Source organism: Monodon monoceros, unplaced genomic scaffold, assembly GCF_005190385.1.
Source record: "Monodon monoceros isolate NGI ecotype Baffin Bay Population unplaced genomic scaffold, NGI_Narwhal_1 Super_Scaffold_11, whole genome shotgun sequence".
Taxonomy (NCBI): Eukaryota; Metazoa; Chordata; class Mammalia; order Artiodactyla; family Monodontidae; genus Monodon; species Monodon monoceros.
Window position 1 is genome coordinate 119,048,259 of NW_021703767.1, and position 17,467 is coordinate 119,065,725.

Genomic DNA, 17,467 nt, shown 5'->3' on the forward strand with positions numbered 1-17,467 from the left:
CGAGCTTTTTTGGAGGCGGGGTAAACTCGCGAGCTCCTGTGCTGAAATTACTTTTAGCAAGTTACTCTTTTATGATTGTTGACTTTTACTGGGGCCTGTTTTTTGCCATTGTGGAAACAGTCTTCTAAGGGAAAAAAAAAAAAAGAAAGGAGCTACGGAAACCTATTGCAACCCCTTGCCTCCGCCCGGCGCCGCGCGGGCTGGAGGCAAGGTGGGCGGAGCGGCGTGCCCCCCGAGCCTTATACGGGTGGGGCGCGCGCCCGGGGGCGGGGCGAAGCGAGGCCGCGGTGGGAGCTCGAGTTCCCCCTGTGCCTGCACACCTTTCACTCGCGGGCGGCCCTGCGGAGAAAACGTGGGAAAAGGCGTGAGTTTTGGCGGGACTGTTTGGGGGCTTCACCTTTGGCGTCTGTCACGTTTGTGGAGGCAGCTTAAATTATCCTGTGTGGGCACGGAAAAAACGAAGTCTGCAAGGCACCATGATAAAAAAAGGGAAAGAAGAATGTAGAGGGAACTGACGCGGCCTGGTGTCGCTGGAAGGTCTGCCCTAGCCATTGCGAAGAAGCAGGGGCGAGCATTTGGCTTGCTCCCTGCCAGCTTTCCCAGCCCTAGCCGTTTCCTTCAACTCGGGGAAGACAGTGTCCCGGCGCCTCCCCTGAGCATCTTTGAGGCGCGGGCGGGCGCCCTCGCCCCTCCCCGCGAGCTAGGGCCTGCCTTGCGGGACGCGCGACGTGTTGCTGTGGCGGTAGCCATGGGGACCCGAGGCCGCCTGGTGCGCCACACGGGCACCTTGGCTCAGATTCACGTCACAACTGCAAAAATAACTCGGAAATGCTGAACTACAGCGCCTTGTTTTGGTGGAAGTTTTAGGGGACCCAGACTCTACAGTAGCTGGAATATGCTTTTCAGTTTTAGCGCTAGAATAATTAAAATGAGGACTAGTTTTTCTGATGGACAAGTGATTCCTGATGTGACATTAAATATCTGGGTTTTAACTGAGTTAATGATAGGGATTGGACAGTGATTTTTAGAAGAACCATTAACTGGCCTGTATACATCAACTCTGGAAGGCTTAATGAGAAACATCTATACTGGATTATCAAATTTATTTCTCCGTGTTGTTCTCAATAGCTGTTTAATTGTAAAAGGCAGAGCCATTCTCTTGAGAAGTACTGTTGAAGTCAGTGTTTTGACCTTCATGATATAAGAATTCAAACTTTGAAAAAGAAAAAAAAACACTTTTGGGCTTCCCTGGTGGCGCAGTGGTTGAGAGCCCGCCTGCCGGTGCAGGGAACGCTGGTTCGTGCCCCGGTCCGGGAAGATGCCACATGCCACGGAGCGGCTGGGCCCGTGAGCCATGGCCGCTGAGCCTGCGCGTCCGGAGCCTGTGCTCCGCAACGGGAAAGGCTACAGCAGTGAGAGACCCGCGTACCGCAAAAAAAAACAAAACAAAACAAAAAACCTTTGTACAATTTAATAAATGTATTCAACACAGAATTGACTTTTAAATGGTGTTACATTGACTACAGACAAGTTGGACAATTTAGTCTTCCAATTTGTACAAAGCCTGTACAAAGTGCTTAAGAAATGTGATAAAGCTAAGGACTTTTTGAAGCCTTTGGCAGTAATTGGATTTAACTTACCTTCAAAGCATCCCAAAACTTCATAAAATGTAAAATGAGCAATATCTCAAATGAGGATTTCGTAAGAAAAGAGTTTGGTGCGATTGGTCTGGAGATGTCAGCTCTGCTGAATTGTAAACTAGGCAAGTTATTACTAAATGCAAATTTCTTATCCCTAACATCTTTTCTGCCTGTCATTTAGATGTGTTCAATTAATAGTAGATAATTTATGTGGAATTGCTTTAAAACAATAAAAGCACTACATACATTTTTATAATTTTATTTAGAATGAATGATTCCATTGGCACTTTTGCCAGTGATTAAGCTGAGAGGATTGAGGCGCAGTGAGACACTATTTACGGGCCTTGTAACAGGATTAAGGAAGTACTGCTTCTATGTATAGAAAAGATCTTTGGAGTTCTTAAGCTACTTTCAGTCTCCAAATCCTTGCAATTGTATAGGCATCATTTGAAGAATGGAAGTAAAAAAGATTACTAGCCTATATAAGTTGAATTTTGAAAAATATTTGTATCTAAATATATTACTTGTGTTCAAAAGCCTTGATACTCTTTAAGTTCAGTTTTCTAGACTTTTACAGAGAAAGATAGTCTTCAAGAACTTAATACATTCCTCAAGGGGAAAAAAAAGAAGGCTTAGAGCTAGATGAGATAAACTCAAGAGTGTTCTAAGGTACCTATTAGGGTTTGGGAAAAGATCTGTAAATGAATGTTAATGTACATTACCCACCTATCCTATGAACTACTGAATGCCTTTGGCTAATGGATTGTGAACTAACATCCAAAGTTCCTCCCCATAAGTTCAAATAATGATAAATAATGTAATTTCCAGTACATCATAAAATGTAATTTTACAATCACTCTTTTAAATGTATGCAATGGGATTAAATATAGTATTTTGATACCCATCATATATTTTTTAAAAATGAACTAGCTCTTTGATAAAGTTTTACATTGCATTGCTATTATATTCCCTAGAGCAGTGGCACTCAGTTAGGGAATATTGCCTCTCAGTGGGGTGGGGGGACATGTGGCAATATCTGGAAACATTTTTGGTGTCATAACTAGGGAGTAGGGGCTATTGGCATCTAGTGGGGAGAGGCCAGGGATATTGCAAAACATCCTACATTGCACAAGGCAATTCCCAACAACAAAGAATTATCCAGCCCAAAATGTCAATAGTGCTGTACTATTGAGAAACTCTTAACCTACAAAATGCCACTGTTAGGTAGTAAGGTTTTACGTATGGAAGTTTTATTGGTTATTGTTTTCTGCAGCAAAAAAAGTGTGTATATTTACATTTATTGCGTATCTTGTGATCATAATGTTCTGAACGTTGTCAATTCAGAGAAATTTTTTATCATTACAACTGTTATTAGTATACAGCTGATCAAAGTATAAATGTCACAATTTTGAGTATTATAAAAAGTAATATTTTTTTGAAATATATTTCTTAGGAGATTGGGTTTTTTTATCATTTAGGTAAAGTTTTCATGGATGAGTATTATTTATTGCTGTAATCTGACAGAGTTCAACGTACATTCTTTTTCTCTTTTTCAGTTTTAGAGATGTAAAGGCCAAAACATCTTGTTCATTTAAGCTGAGAGGAGTAAAAAGAATGTTATAAAGTAATGTCATTCAATTCTTTATATTCCTTCAATGTTGTGTGCCAAAAATCATTACTGACAGTGATCTATCAGAATATTCTTAATGACATATCAATTAGGTTCTCCAGTTTAGTCTGGTTAAGAAGCAAAGCATTGGAATCTCGACTTGGAAAATGATTCCTTACTGAGTCATTAACTTTCTCATTATTGACTGTTTAGTCCCCTGGTAGTTATGTCCTGGGACAATGCATCATAGTAAATTTAGGATGCATAAGAGGTATTCCTTTTGTAAAGGCCAAAGGGGCAATTCTCTGTGTACATAAGTACCCCAAACAGTGTCTGATATAAGTGGTTGTTTATTAGTAGTTGTTGGATGGGTGGATAAATGAACAGTTGAAGCAATGAACACTTTAGGATTAAATATTATTGTAATAATCCAAACTAGAAATGACAGCTGATAGCGAGGAAGCTGGTAAGAACATTCTGGTTATATTCCGAAGACAGATGTAACAGAATTTACTCAAGGTTTGGATGTGAGAGAAGGAAAAGCATCAGCTATCACTGCATAGTTTTTGTCCCAAACTACTGGAAGAGTTACCATTTACTGAGATGGGGGAGATTGAGAGGAAAAGAATGAGGAAGATACAAGTAAAATTTTCCATGTCCATTTACCTCAGTGCCACATTTGTGTTTCTAAGCTTAATTTAGCTGTTGAAACCTGTAGCTACCTATCAAAATATGAATAATAATAATATATATTACTTTCAGTCTAATTAAAAGACCTATGTCATTTTCCCACAAAATGATGGAGTCTTTTCCCTGTTTCCAGCTCCAATACCTAAAATTCAAACACTTGACAATGTTAACTGTAACTCTTCTACTAAGTAATGTTAATTATCTCATTTATGTGTATTAGATGTACCATAAGAACAGGTTTTGTAGTTAAAAGCTGTTCAGTGTTTCAATAGAATTTTAAGCACATTTTATTGTATTTTAAATCAATGACACTATACACAGGTGTTTTTAGGACAGGTTTAATATCAAACAGTTGGTTTCATTGGATGTAAAAAATAGACTTCTCAAACTAATAAACCTCAAAACCATGACTTTGTTTGAGATAACTGAATCATATAGTTTTCTGACTTGGTCAGAATAATTCAAATTAGCTCAACTGCAACTGCAATTTATAATTATTGATGTATATTAATTCAGATTAACATGTAGTGTTACATAAGAGTTTTCTACCTTGACCACGCTAATCCAGAGAGGCACATTTTCTCTTAGTAAATTTTTAGTACTTCTGGTTTTTTCCCAGCTTTTTTCAGCAAAGAAAGTAAGATATGCAAAGACAAAAAAAATTAACACCATTTCAATGAGAGATCACTTACACACCCAGTTGTCAAGAACTTTTGAAAAGTTAAACCAAGACTTATGTAAATTAGCGTTTTTATTATCTACTTTATGAGTTGGCATACATACTGGAAGTGCCTCTTATTCAATTCCACCCAAGTACAAGATTCTGAGGGTTTGGGTTTTCAGAGTCCAGTGGAGAGACAGGTACATACATATTAACTTTATTACATGTTTGAGAAATATTGAGATATAAGTAAATATTAAAGATTCATAAATAAGGAAGAAATTCCTTATTTATGAATTTGTGCACTAGGATAATTTTGCTTCTTTTTCCCTTGACAGTCTCTTTTCCTCATAAGCCTCACATTTTATGTCTCCTACCCCTCTGAATCTACTGGCTTATGCAACTGATGTTCCTGCCACCTCTGCTGGATGATGGCAGCTACAGCCCATTGCTCCTTTTAAGCAAGCATGCCAGAAAGCTGGGAGAACCACAACTGCCCTTTTCAGAGCAACAGAATCTTCTGGGTAGCTACCGCTCGGACTTCTTTCTAAGTAAGGATCCCTTCACGGAAACCACATGTATAGGTAAAAGATCTGCTGTAGTCTTCAGCCTAATGGCTGTGCCCGTCATAAAGGTCAGCCACAGCTGAGGAAGGCCATTTATGTTTTGCACTTGGATATCAAATGTAGTGTGTATTTAGTATTCAGAATTATGTGGTTGATGTATATCGACGTTTTTGGTTTTTTCCTTATAAAAGGGTTTATAAACCCTGTAGGTAAATAATTAAGAATCCTATTTTGGGGACCTAAAGATTCTGGTCACTAAGTCCTGTGTGTGGGGTGTATGTGTATGGGAGGGCATTCCCCACATCAATAAGCAATTATCTGACACCGGCTGGATATCCTACAATTTGACTCAATTCTGACACTGTACGTCTGGAGAGAGCATCAGATTCCACAGGTTAAGGACTTAGTCCCACAAGACTGCTGTTTACTTCAGAAGAAATCTGTGAGCCCAGGTTGTCACCTGTGCTTCTGATAACCAGCTACAAATCAGAGGTTCCCTTGACCCCCTCTTTGGGTTACAGGTTAAGGGGTCCATCCTACAAGACTCCCCCTCCCACTTCAGAAGCCGGTCGTGTAAGTCCAGGTTATCACCTATGCTTCTTACCATATGCCCTCCTTGGGTTTGGTTAATTTGTGAGAGTGGCTCACAAAACTCAGAGAAACGTTTTACTCACCAGATTACTGGCTTATTATAAAAGGATATTACTCAGGAACAGCCACATAGAAGAGATGCATAGGACAAGGTGTGGGCAAAGGGCTCAGAGGTTCCATGCCCTCCCCAAGTGTGCCGCTCTCCTGACTCTCTACATGTTCACCAACCCAGGAGTTCTCTGAATCCCATCCTTTTGGGGTTTTATGGAGACTTCATTACATAGGCACAGTTGATTAAATTATTGGCCATAGGTGATTGATTCCACCTCCAGTCCCTTTCCTCTTGCCTCTCCCCTCATCACGGAGAGGGACTGAAAGTTCCAATCCTGTATTCTAATTGTTTCCCCTGGCAACCAGCTGCATCCTTAGGTGCTCTCCAAAAGTCACCTCATTAACAAAAGCCAGCTGTGGTGGAAGGGGGCTTGTTATGAATAACAAGACGCCCACTTCACCTTGATGGCTCTGAAGTGATTTAAGGAACTGAGGACAAAAGACCAAATATTATAACAAAAGGTGCTCACATTGCTCTCTGCTCAAGAAATTACAAGGGTTTGGAACTATAGGCCAGGAACCAAAGGCAAATATGTATTTTTTTATTATAAATCGCTATGTCACAGGAACTAACTGTAGAGATGTCTTATTATCCAGTATAATCTAATTACAAAGTATGGCCAGTAGAACTGAGTTCACAATAGAGATATACTTGATTCACTGGTCTATCCAATTTGACATATCATCTACTACTTTTCTGTACTTCTTATGCTGGCTTATACTTTCTGTAGAAAGTAGAGGGGATGCAGAAACAAAGGAAAAGCAGTATAGCAAGAAAAGTAATGATAACCTAAACAATAGTTCAGTGAAAAAAAGGAGTCCTAGCTCCTCCTCAAGGGATATACATAACAAACTGATGCTTTTTCCCTTTTTTCCTTTTTTTTTTTTTTTTTTCCTTCCAGGAAATAGTAAAGCTCTGGTTATTTTTTGAGAAGTTGCTACTGAACTGAATTTGAGTCTGCTTGCCTGCCTTGTAGCAAAGCCAATCTACTGACACTAGGTTGTGGTTAAGGAAACTACAGCATTTATTTTCAGGGGCCCAAGCAAGGAGAAATGGCAGCTCATGTTCAAAAGACCCAAACTCCCCAATGGCTCTCATGGAAGGGTTTTTAAAGGCAGCATTTGGGATGAGGGTTGCAGCTCAGGGATTTTCTTCTAATTGGTTGGTGGTGAGGTAACAGCATGACCTTTCAGGAATCTTAACCGTCAGCCTTCTGGTTCCAGCCAGTCTGGGGTCTATGTGCTCCTGGTCAGCATGTAGTCCACCTTCTTCCATCTGGGTAGGGGGTCTTAGTTTTTGCAGAACAACTGGAAGATATGCATCAGATCGTTATGTATCTCCCTGGAGAAGGAACTAGAACTCTTTTTTTCACTGAACTATTGTTTAGGCCAGGGGTCCCCAACCCCCAGGCGATACCTGTCCGCAGTCTGTTAGGAACTGGGGCTGCACAGCAGGAGGTGAGCAGGGGGCAAGCAAGGGAAGCTTCATCTGCCACTCCCCATCGCTCGCATTACCTCCTGAACCATCCACCCCATTGCTCACATTACTGCCTGAACCATCCCCCTACCCCGGTCCATGGAAAAATTGTCTTCCACAAAACTGGTCGCTGGTGCCAGAAAGGTTGGGGACCACTGGTTTAGGTTATCATTACTTTTCTTACTTTACTGTTTTTCCTTTGTTTCTGTGTCCCCTAACTTCCCTAATTAGTAACTATTTGAGTCTGTTCTTTGGAACTCAGGGAAGGCCTAGGAGACTAAAGTCTTTTTCTGCAAACAAGAACCAGGAGACATGGAGGGGTTTTTGTACCTGGGAGGGTCCGGAAGGATCCTGCTCAGTTTCAAAGTCAGGGATTAAAATCTTAAATCACATCAAAGGGATTAGAAATATTACATATTCCTTTATTATAACTAAGCTTCCTTTAAGATTTGCCTGATACTTAGAAAACAGGACTGAAATAATTGTATAAGTAAAACATGTGTAGTGATCTAATTAATGATAAAAAATTATTAGAACTTGTTGACAAAGTAAAAATAGCAACTTAGTGGATTAAACTGAAATGTAAAAATAATTTATATATTTATAAATGTTATATCATTCTAACATAAGGTAGTACCTAGTTGCAGCTATTAGTTTGCAGACTCAGTAGTAAATACAGTAATTGACGTTCTAGAATGTATTTTAAAAGAAGCTTTAAGCTCTATATAAGGGCAGATTTTATTTTATTTTATTTTTGGCCACACTGCGTGGCTGGTGGGATCTTAGTTCCCCCGCCAGGGATCGAACCTGGGTCCTGGCAGTGAAAGTCTTAACCACTGGACCATCAGGGAATTCCCAAGGGCAGATTTTAATTCTTTTTTGGACTTGGTTTTGATTCCCAAGTCTTTAAGACACTAGTACTTAGTATGGAACTGTAGATAATGAAAGACAATTTAAAAAACAGTTAAGTAATCTTCAATATCAAGAGAGAAAAACGAGTTCAGTGTTAAAGTCTTAAATACCAAAGCAATGACCAATAGTAAATAGTAAAAACTTTCCTATAAAAATCATTAAATCGTAACATGTATGTTTATTCATTTTTTGGAATGTTTGTTTCTACCAAAATGACTACCAGTGAATTACATTTTCTTTACATTGTTTCCTCTCTTAAAACTGGAAGTAATTTCAAAGGAAATTTCAGAGAAAATACTAAGAAAAAATTTATTTTAAAAATTACTTTCAAATTCCACAGATACTTTTAAAAGTCACAGCTCAATGTGCAGGTTAATCCTCAGCAAGACTCTAGGTCAGCCTTCTACAGATCTCTGCAGTGCTTTCTGTACATTATTATATCTCCTCAACATCGTTATATCTTGCAAATTATAGAAAACTTGGCATCCTTAAACACCAAACTCCAATTCCCTAATTTAGTGTGACTGCTGATTTCTGTTTGGGTACCCTTTCATATGATGCAACCTGGAAACTCCAGAAATAAGCTTGGGCAAAATAGGGCTTACCTTCCTTATTTCCTTTTTAACAGGGTCATTGATCACTGTCCTGTGCTGACATTGCCCAGAGTCTGAAAACCATTGTTTCATATATTTTGTCCAATTTTCTATTTGTTATGGCAGGAGGATAAAATCTGGTCCCTCTTACTCCACCATAGCTGGAAACTAAACTTACTTCAGAGTGTTTCAAAAACGTTTTTGAAATTAAATTCCTTGAGAAGGCACAAACTTTCCAATTTTACCCCTAAACTACTCACCACTAAATATAGTTTTAGAATGAACAGTTTCACACACATTTATGTCACCTGCTTGGTCTCTAAAGTTGGCTGAGTTTGCAACTGATTTTTGTGTCACCTTTCCAGTCAGCTTTCTCTTCTTAGAGTTTTCTTCTTTTACACCACTAGAGTTCCTACAACTGTTCAAAGAAAAAGGACAAAAATAATACACAGGGCAATCTAGATCCAAACAGAAGAGGATACATTTGCCAAGGAAGCCACAAAACTTGTAGAAACCTGATACCTAGGTACGTCTGATTTACAAAACAAAACTCTTAGCTGCTCTAAGATATTTACATTCAAGATTCTTGTGGTTTTCTCAGGAACAATAGATAGATGACTTGATTTACTTTACAGGCCCACTTTGTGGCTTTCTTAGAACAAAGAAACAATCTAAAGGTAAAGTTAACCTCTTAAAAGGCAGACATACTTATAACATTTAAATGGCATTTTTCTCAGTCTGTATTCATCAAGGATTCAAAAGCATCTTGTAGTCCAGTGTGTCACCTTTTTGCATAAATGTGGTGTAATAGAAAAGTATTTGGTCTTTGTCCCCAGTTTCTCACACAAATCCAAAATTTCTGGAACTTCCTTAGTGGTAAGGCAGGCCCTTAGATGGCTTCTGGATGGGTTCTGGTCACCAGAAAGAGCAATCCACGATTAGAAGCTTGGAACTTTTGTTATCTGAAAACAGGTTCGCCTTTTAGTGAGTGCCAAAAGACACAAACAAGCCAAAGAGCAGGGTAAGGATTTATTACTTGCAGCAAGTAACGAGAACACCAGGGATCTTTCCCAAAGCATTCTTCCCCAAAACTGAGGAAGTTTTAAGCTAAGGGTACATTCATATTCATGAAGGGGCTTGGGCAGTGTATGCATATTCATGAAGGGGCTTAAGCAGAGGAGAATTTAGCATTGAATTGAAGCAAAGGTCGACCAAGTCCAAGCTTTAGTTGATTAAAGTCATGAGGGTCAGAAAAGGTCAACATCATCATTCCTTAGGTTCCACCAGTCTGAGGTCTCAGCGTGTAGTTACTATCCTCCACCTGGGTGTGGGCCTTAGTTCCTGTGGAACTCAAAGAAATGTATCAGAGCGTTCTGTATATCCCTTGAGGAGGAACTAGGACTCTTATCGCTGAACTATTGTTTCTTGACTGCTTTTCCTTTGTTCCTACATTGCCTCACTTCTCTTAAGATCATTAATTACTGAGACCTGTTCAAGGGCAAACATTGTGGCCAGGCTTGGATCACAAAAGGACTTAGGCCAAAAATGGTTTCTTTTATGTCTAAAAAGCCATGCCTGGTTCTCTTTCTCTGGGACCTCCTACCCTATCTGCTTACGCTTTCAGCCCTACCCTCCGACCTCCAGGAAGGGAGAGGGGCTGGTGATTGAGTTATTTACCAATTATCAATAATTTAATCAATCATGCCTACTTAATGAAACCTCCTTTAAAAACCCTCATCATTGGAGTTTGGAGAGTTTTTCAGTTGGTAAGCTCATTGAGGTGCTGGGAGGGTAATATATCCAGAAAAGGCATGAAAGCTTCACACAACTACCCCCATACCTTGCCCTACACACCTCTTCCATTTGACTGTTCCTGAATGATATCTTCTATAATAAACCAGTAGTCGTAAGTAAATGCTTTCCTGAGTTCTGTGAGTTGTTCTAGTGAGTTACCAAACCTATTGAGAGGGTTGAGGGAACCCTTGAATGTTTAGTCTGCTGAGCAGAAATGTAAGTATTTTGGCACCCCATTTGTGGCCAGTGTCTCTAGTGGGGGCACTCTTGTGGAACTGAGACACTTGTGGATCCTGATGCTAACTCTGGGAGTTGGTGTCAGAATTGAATTGAATTGTTGGAAACCTAGTTGATACAGGAATTAGTTGATGTGAATAAACAGCAAGTATTTACTTTTACAGTGACAATTGTTATGGGCTGAATTGTGTTTCCCCAAAATTCATCTGTTGAAATCCTAATCCCCAGTATCTCAGAGTATAATCATAGTTGGAAATAAGGTCTCTAAAGAGGTAATTAAGTTAAAATGAGGCCATGAGTGTGGGTCCTAATCCAATCTGACTGGTGTGCTGGCGAGGTAAGACTGAAAGTGAAGCAGATAGTGCAGGAGGGACATCCTTGGAGAAAGAGAACCAGGCATGGCTTTCTTGACATAAGAGAAGCTATTTTTGGCTTTAGTCATTTGCTTTTATAGAAGAGGAAATTTGGACACAAAAACTGACACCAGGGGGTGTGCACACACAGAGAAAAGACCGTGTGAAGAGGCAGCAAGAATGCAGCCATCTGCAAACCAAGGAGAGAGGCCTCAGAGGAAATCAATACTGTTGGCACTTGATCTTAGACGTCCAGCCTCCAGAACTTTGAGAAAATAAATATCTGTTGTTTAAGCCACCCAGTCTGTGGTATTTTATTAGGGCAGCCCCAGCGAACTAACACAATTTATTACTCCTTCTTCATTTCTGCTGATTTTATATGCTTATTTCAGGCCTGAGTCTTTAGCCTGGAAATTTTAGGAGCACGTTAACTACTATCCCTATCTCACGCTCTCCCAACCCAAGGATTTGAATCATAATTTTCGAGCTTTAAAGCTCAGCACATAAAAAGCCAAAAACTCAGCACATAAATCATATATCAGAATTAATAGTATGAAACATCAAATGGTGGAAAATTGAGAGCACAGAATAAAAATACAAGTGGATGGAAAGCATAAAAGACAAGATCAGGGCTTCCCTGGTGGCGCAGTGGTTGAGAGTCCGCCTGCCGATGCAGGGGACACGGGTTCGTGCCCCGGTCCGGGAAGATCCCACATGCCCTGGAGCTGCTGGGCCCGTGAGCCGTGGCCGCTGAGCCTGCGTGTCCAGAGCCTGTGCTCCGCAACAGGAGTGGCCACAACAGTGAGAGGCCCGCGTACCGCAAAAAAAAAAAAGACCAGAGAACTGAAAGACACATACAGAAGACCCAACAGTGAGTAACAGGAGTTCCAAAGGGAGGAAGAGTAAAAGATGTAGTAGCATTTCATATAAAAAAATATAGAAAAAATGTTCCTGAATTAGAGAAAGACATTCATCTGCAGAATAAAAGATCTCACTCAGACAGGATTGATGAATGAAAACGTTGTGGAAAATAAGACCGTAGACTCCAAATTTTAAATAAGACTTTGTTATTTACTAAGAATGACATTGCAGAAAAGGAGGGGAGTTCCCTAGCAAAGCAACCATAACTAATGTCTTAATACATCAAAATTATCATGGTTTGTATTACACAGCAGTACAATGAAAGCCCAATTCCAAGAATTGCACTATAGGCAAAAGAGAAGACAGGACCTCAGTGACAATGAGAAAGGAAATATCAGCAGTCACAAATGAGCAAACAAAAATGACTACCTGAAAGATATGCCAATATCATGCAATTAGAAAAGGTCATAGAATCTATTCATTAATATCTTAAGGACCTGTCATTTTGTTGAGGTTTCAACTTTCTTTATTCACATGCTGACTTTTAATACTATCTTGTTATGGATATATTAGAAATAATCTTAAATTTCTAAGTTCCAAGGATAAAGAAAAAAGTCTGTCTTCCTTGGTAAAAGAATAAATCATGAAGGAAAAATAATCAGACCACCTTTTACTTACAATATGAGAAGCAAGAGGAAAATTTAGTATCATTTATATTGAAAAAAAGGACTATGACCCAATAACTCTAATATAACTAAGATATCATTTAATTGTCAATTTCAAAGAAAGTTGTTTGGAAATATGCGAAGATTGATAGAATATATCACTCAGTAGTACAACTGAAGAAATAGTAAAGGAAAGGACTGTAATCAAACCGCAAACAAATGAAAGAAAATACAGCCCTCAAGACATGGGAAGATGGACTAGATGAAAGAGTGATGAGCTCTGGCACATCTGTTACCTGAAGAGAAATCTAAACAGAGATGCAGGCTGAGTATTTATAATATGAGTACAGACTGTTGATTCTTGAAATAGAAGTGGCATACGTGAGGAATCCCTGATAATAGACTAACTAAAGGTAATTATCAATAAAATATGCTAATAAGTCCTAGCAGTTTGGGGGTGGGGAGAGGGGAAGTAAAAGTATTCTAAAGGGCTCATCCAGTGAAGGAGCAGAGCACCTAAAAACAGAATTAATTGGTTTCTTATTTTCATATAACCCTTTCATATGGGTTTCATTTTGAGTATATGAAAATGATAATCACCAGTTGAATGGAAAAGTATAATAAAATTTGCTGATTATAAAGAGGAAAAATATAAGTAATAGTAATGATCAGAGAGGGAACTAGTAAGGGAAATTTTTAGAAGGAAAAAAGGAAAATGTTTAAAAATGCAAACAGGGCTTCCCTGGTGGCGCAGTGGTTGAGAGTCCGCCTGCCGATGCAGGGGACACGGGTTCGTGCCCCGGTCTGGGAAGATCCCACATGCCGCGGAGCAGCTGGGCCCGTGAGCCATGGCCGCTGAGCCTGTGCGTCCGGAGCCTGTGCTCCGCAACGGGAGAGGCCCCAACAGTGAGAGGCCCGCATACCGCAAACAACAACAAAAAATAAGAATGCAAACAAAGTATAAGGTGAAAGGAATAAATCCTAACAAATGTTTAAATTCCCCATTGTGTAAAACAGATTCTCAGATTGAGTTGATAAAAACAAAACCTGTCAGTGTATTCCTAAACACACACACACACACACACACACACACACACACACTTAAAGCAGTGAAGAAATATTGGAAATAAAAAATAGGAAAAGAGATAAGCAACAGCATACAAAAAAAATGGAGGAAAGGCAACATTCATATCAGATCAAATAAAAAGGTTAAAAGTACTAAGATAAAGATGATGCAGTGATAAAAGTCACAGTTTACAAAGAGAATATAACAGTTATAAGCCAGTTTTTAAGGTATTATCTCTCAGCTTCAAATTGACCCTTGTATATTTTGCTTTGTGATGCTGGAACTAGAACTCTGGGAATTGCACTTCTGATTTGTCAGCTTGCTCCCTGTTAAGGTCTGGTGATAGGGAGAAGTATAGGGTGATCACAGGACAGAAGGAGGAGGAAAGAAACTCTTCTTTTTCTCACTATTTTCTTCTTGTTCCTATTAACATCACCCCAATAAAACTTCACTCTGGCACTAACATTTCCTTTCAGCAGCAGCAGTTGACTATAGTCTGCAGTCTTTCAAATATCATGCTGATTATGCCCCCTCAGGGAAACCAACACGAATGTTGCTTCAGCTTCTCTTAGAGCTGGATCCCAACTCCATGAGTCCCCTCATCTGAACTCAGAAATGCCAGCACCAGCCAAGCAATAAACACTTATCCAGTTTCCCAGTTCTAGATATGGTAGTTGCTTCCTGCAGTTTCTAGCTCTGTGATATTCAAGAGTTCTTTTTATGCTTTTTGGTTCTTTAACATCTAAATAACTTTTTTATATTAAGTCATCTCACTTAAATAACTATGTGAGATTCTGAGAAGATGGTAATGGGGTTGGTAGCATATGTTTGAGATCTTCTGAATCCCCACATAAAAAGACATTGCAACTAGATGACAAAGCCAAAAACAAACAAACAACAGGCTGGCTGTCCTCACAAACCCCAGAATACAAGCAGGTGGGACAATAGTCATAAGACCTGTGTCTTATCATGATGTCCATGTAGGGGAAAGCACTGTGAAGCCAAGGGACATCTGACAGAGCTGAGAACAGAAAAACCCCACATAAACTAGAAGTTATTCACTGGAAATCATGGCAATTCAATTTGAGAACAGCAGCTAAAACTGGGAGAGGTGTAGCATATTCCAGTAATCAGACCTAAGTCTTAGAGTTGGTTCATTCCCATAAATTCTCATACCTGAGACTAGGGCTCGCTTCAAGTACGAGGTCTCACACTGAAGAGAAACTGCTGGGATGACACAAAATTGTTAAGCATGGGAACAACTAAGACAAAGGAAAAAGAAGATCCAGAGAAAAGGGAGAAGGAAACAGAGCTGGTAACTGCACCAAGCAAGCACTTATAGTTTTACTAATATAGTAAACTATAGAAAAGTGAGCTCATGAGAAGTTAGAAAAGCTATCTGAACCAAATCTAAGAAATTATGCAAATTAAATCCATGTAAAAATGAACATTCGAAAACTATTGAAGTCAAATAACATACAAGTAACTATAAGAAAAGGTGACAATAAGAAACAGAATAACCCTGCAGGCAAAGAAAACATACTAGAAAGACATGCTCAATGTGTATGCAAACTGAAACATACCATTTCAAAATGAACTAAGAGACTTCATGTTGCTTAATGAAAAGATACAAGATATGAAAACAAAAATTAGAATTAGAAAAACTCAGAAATTAGCTAATAAAGCTCAAAAAACAAAAGAAAAAATATTTCAGAACTGAAGAATAAATTAGAAGGAAAACACTTAACACACACAAACACACACACACACACACAAATACAACAAATAATGCCTTACAAGAAATAGTAAATTAAAGGGAGGGAGTTTTTTAAAAAAAAAATATGGAGAAATAAAAAAAGATTTGAGGGAAAATGACAAATATTGAAGCTTTAAAAAGAAGATTCAACATACAGATATAGGAGTCCCTAAAAAAAGAAACAAGAACATCTAGGGGATAGAACAAATATTAAAAACTTGTTGGGGCTTCCCTGATGGCACAGTGGTTGAGAGTCCGCCTGCCAATGCAGGGGACACGGGTTCGTGCCCTGGTCCGGGAAGATCCCACATGCTGCGGAGCGGCTGGACCCGTGAGCCATGGCCGCTGAGCCTGCGCGTCCGGAGCCTGTGCTCCACAATGGGAGAGGCCACAACAGTAAGAGGCCCGCATACAGCAAAAAAAAAAAAAAAAAAAAAAAACTTGCTGAAAAATATTACTGTGAAATATACATTAAAAGAGCACACTTTTACATGAGAATATCCAGAAGAACTAAGACCAAGAAATATTCTAGTAAAGGTATTGGACTTTAAAGGAAAAGAAAAAAAAATCATTGGGAATCTAGGGAAAAGAGTACATATTTCAGAAGGGCATCAAAATTATCAGATTTTTTAACAGCAATGCTTTATGCAGGAAGAAATGGAGCAACATATTTAAGATACTTAAATATGGTATAAAAAATAAGGATAAAACAAATGAGCAATTGTGATATATTCTAAATCTATCATTACTTGTGACCTTGAGAATGAGGATTCTCAGTGTGAAAAGAAAGATGTAAAATAAAAAAGGTTAATTAAAAACCCTGTAGTCCTGAATTTGAAAAATCCTAAAAAAAAAAAAAAATCACCAACCAGTAATTTTTTATAGCAACCCTAGCTTCCAGACTGTTCTTTTGACATATAATTTTCTTTTGAAGGAAACCATAAAGGCTTCTTCAAGATATGATTGATTCCAGGTCTACAGCAGAAAATATGCTAGAACATCTTGAAGTATTATATAGCAGAAAAACAATCAGAAATTACAAGGGTCATGTCACAAGGATTCAGAAGTCAAATTGAGGCTCTAATTGGCCAAAGTTTGTATAAAAATTGCAATAGATTGAAGCCAATCAGGTATGTTTAAACTTGTGAGTTCATAATAATATTAAATACTATTTTTTAAAGATTGCATTGGTCACTGTGGTAGGCCTCCAGAGATATACAATTTTTACTGTATGTGGAAAAAGGGTCTTTGCAGATGTGATTAAGAATAGTTAGATGGTGGGACTTCCCTGGTGGCACAGTGGTTAAGGCTCCACGCTCCCAATCCAGGGGGCCCAGGTTCGATTCCCGGTCAGGGAACTAGATCCCACATGCATGCCGCAACTAAGGAGCCCTTGAGCCACAACTAAGGAGCCTGCCTTCCTCATCTAAAGACCCAGCACAACCAAATAAACAAATAAATATTAAAAAAAAAAAGAATAGATGGGGAGATTATCCTCAATTATCCAGGTGGGTCTTAAATCACAAGTATTCTTATGAGGGAGACAGAGATTTGACTACAGACAGAAAATAAGAAGGCCATATGATGGAAACATTGTCAAAGAGAGAAGATGGAGGAAGCACCTGGACATGGGATTCTCACCTAGAGTCTTTGAAGTGAGTGTGGCCCCACTGAAACCTTGATCTTAGCCCCATAATACTCATTTCAGACTTCTGGCCTCCAACATTGTAAGGGAACAAATATATGTTGTTTTAAATCATCAAGTTTGTGGTAATTTGTTACAGCAGCCATAGGAAACTATTATAGTTGCAAATCATTATCTTAAAAACAAATGAAAGGAAAACAGCAAGCATTCATGTTACCCTACCTAAGTGAACCATACCAC

At 39.0% G+C, this 17,467-nt stretch overlaps 1 protein-coding gene across 2 annotated transcripts in view; it reads left to right on the forward strand.

Annotated features, from left to right (window-relative positions):
* The window catches only part of SLC9A9 (solute carrier family 9 member A9), a 667,550-nt gene that overhangs the window by 334 nt on the left and 649,749 nt on the right, over positions 1–17,467 (forward strand). Inside the window, exon 2 of one of the 2 annotated variants that reach the window (XM_029215042.1) lies at positions 4,939–5,184. The gene's annotated coding sequence lies outside the window, so the exon portion shown is untranslated. The remainder of the gene's footprint in view (positions 1–4,938; positions 5,185–17,467) is intronic. The other variant, XM_029215041.1, reaches the window with a different exon arrangement.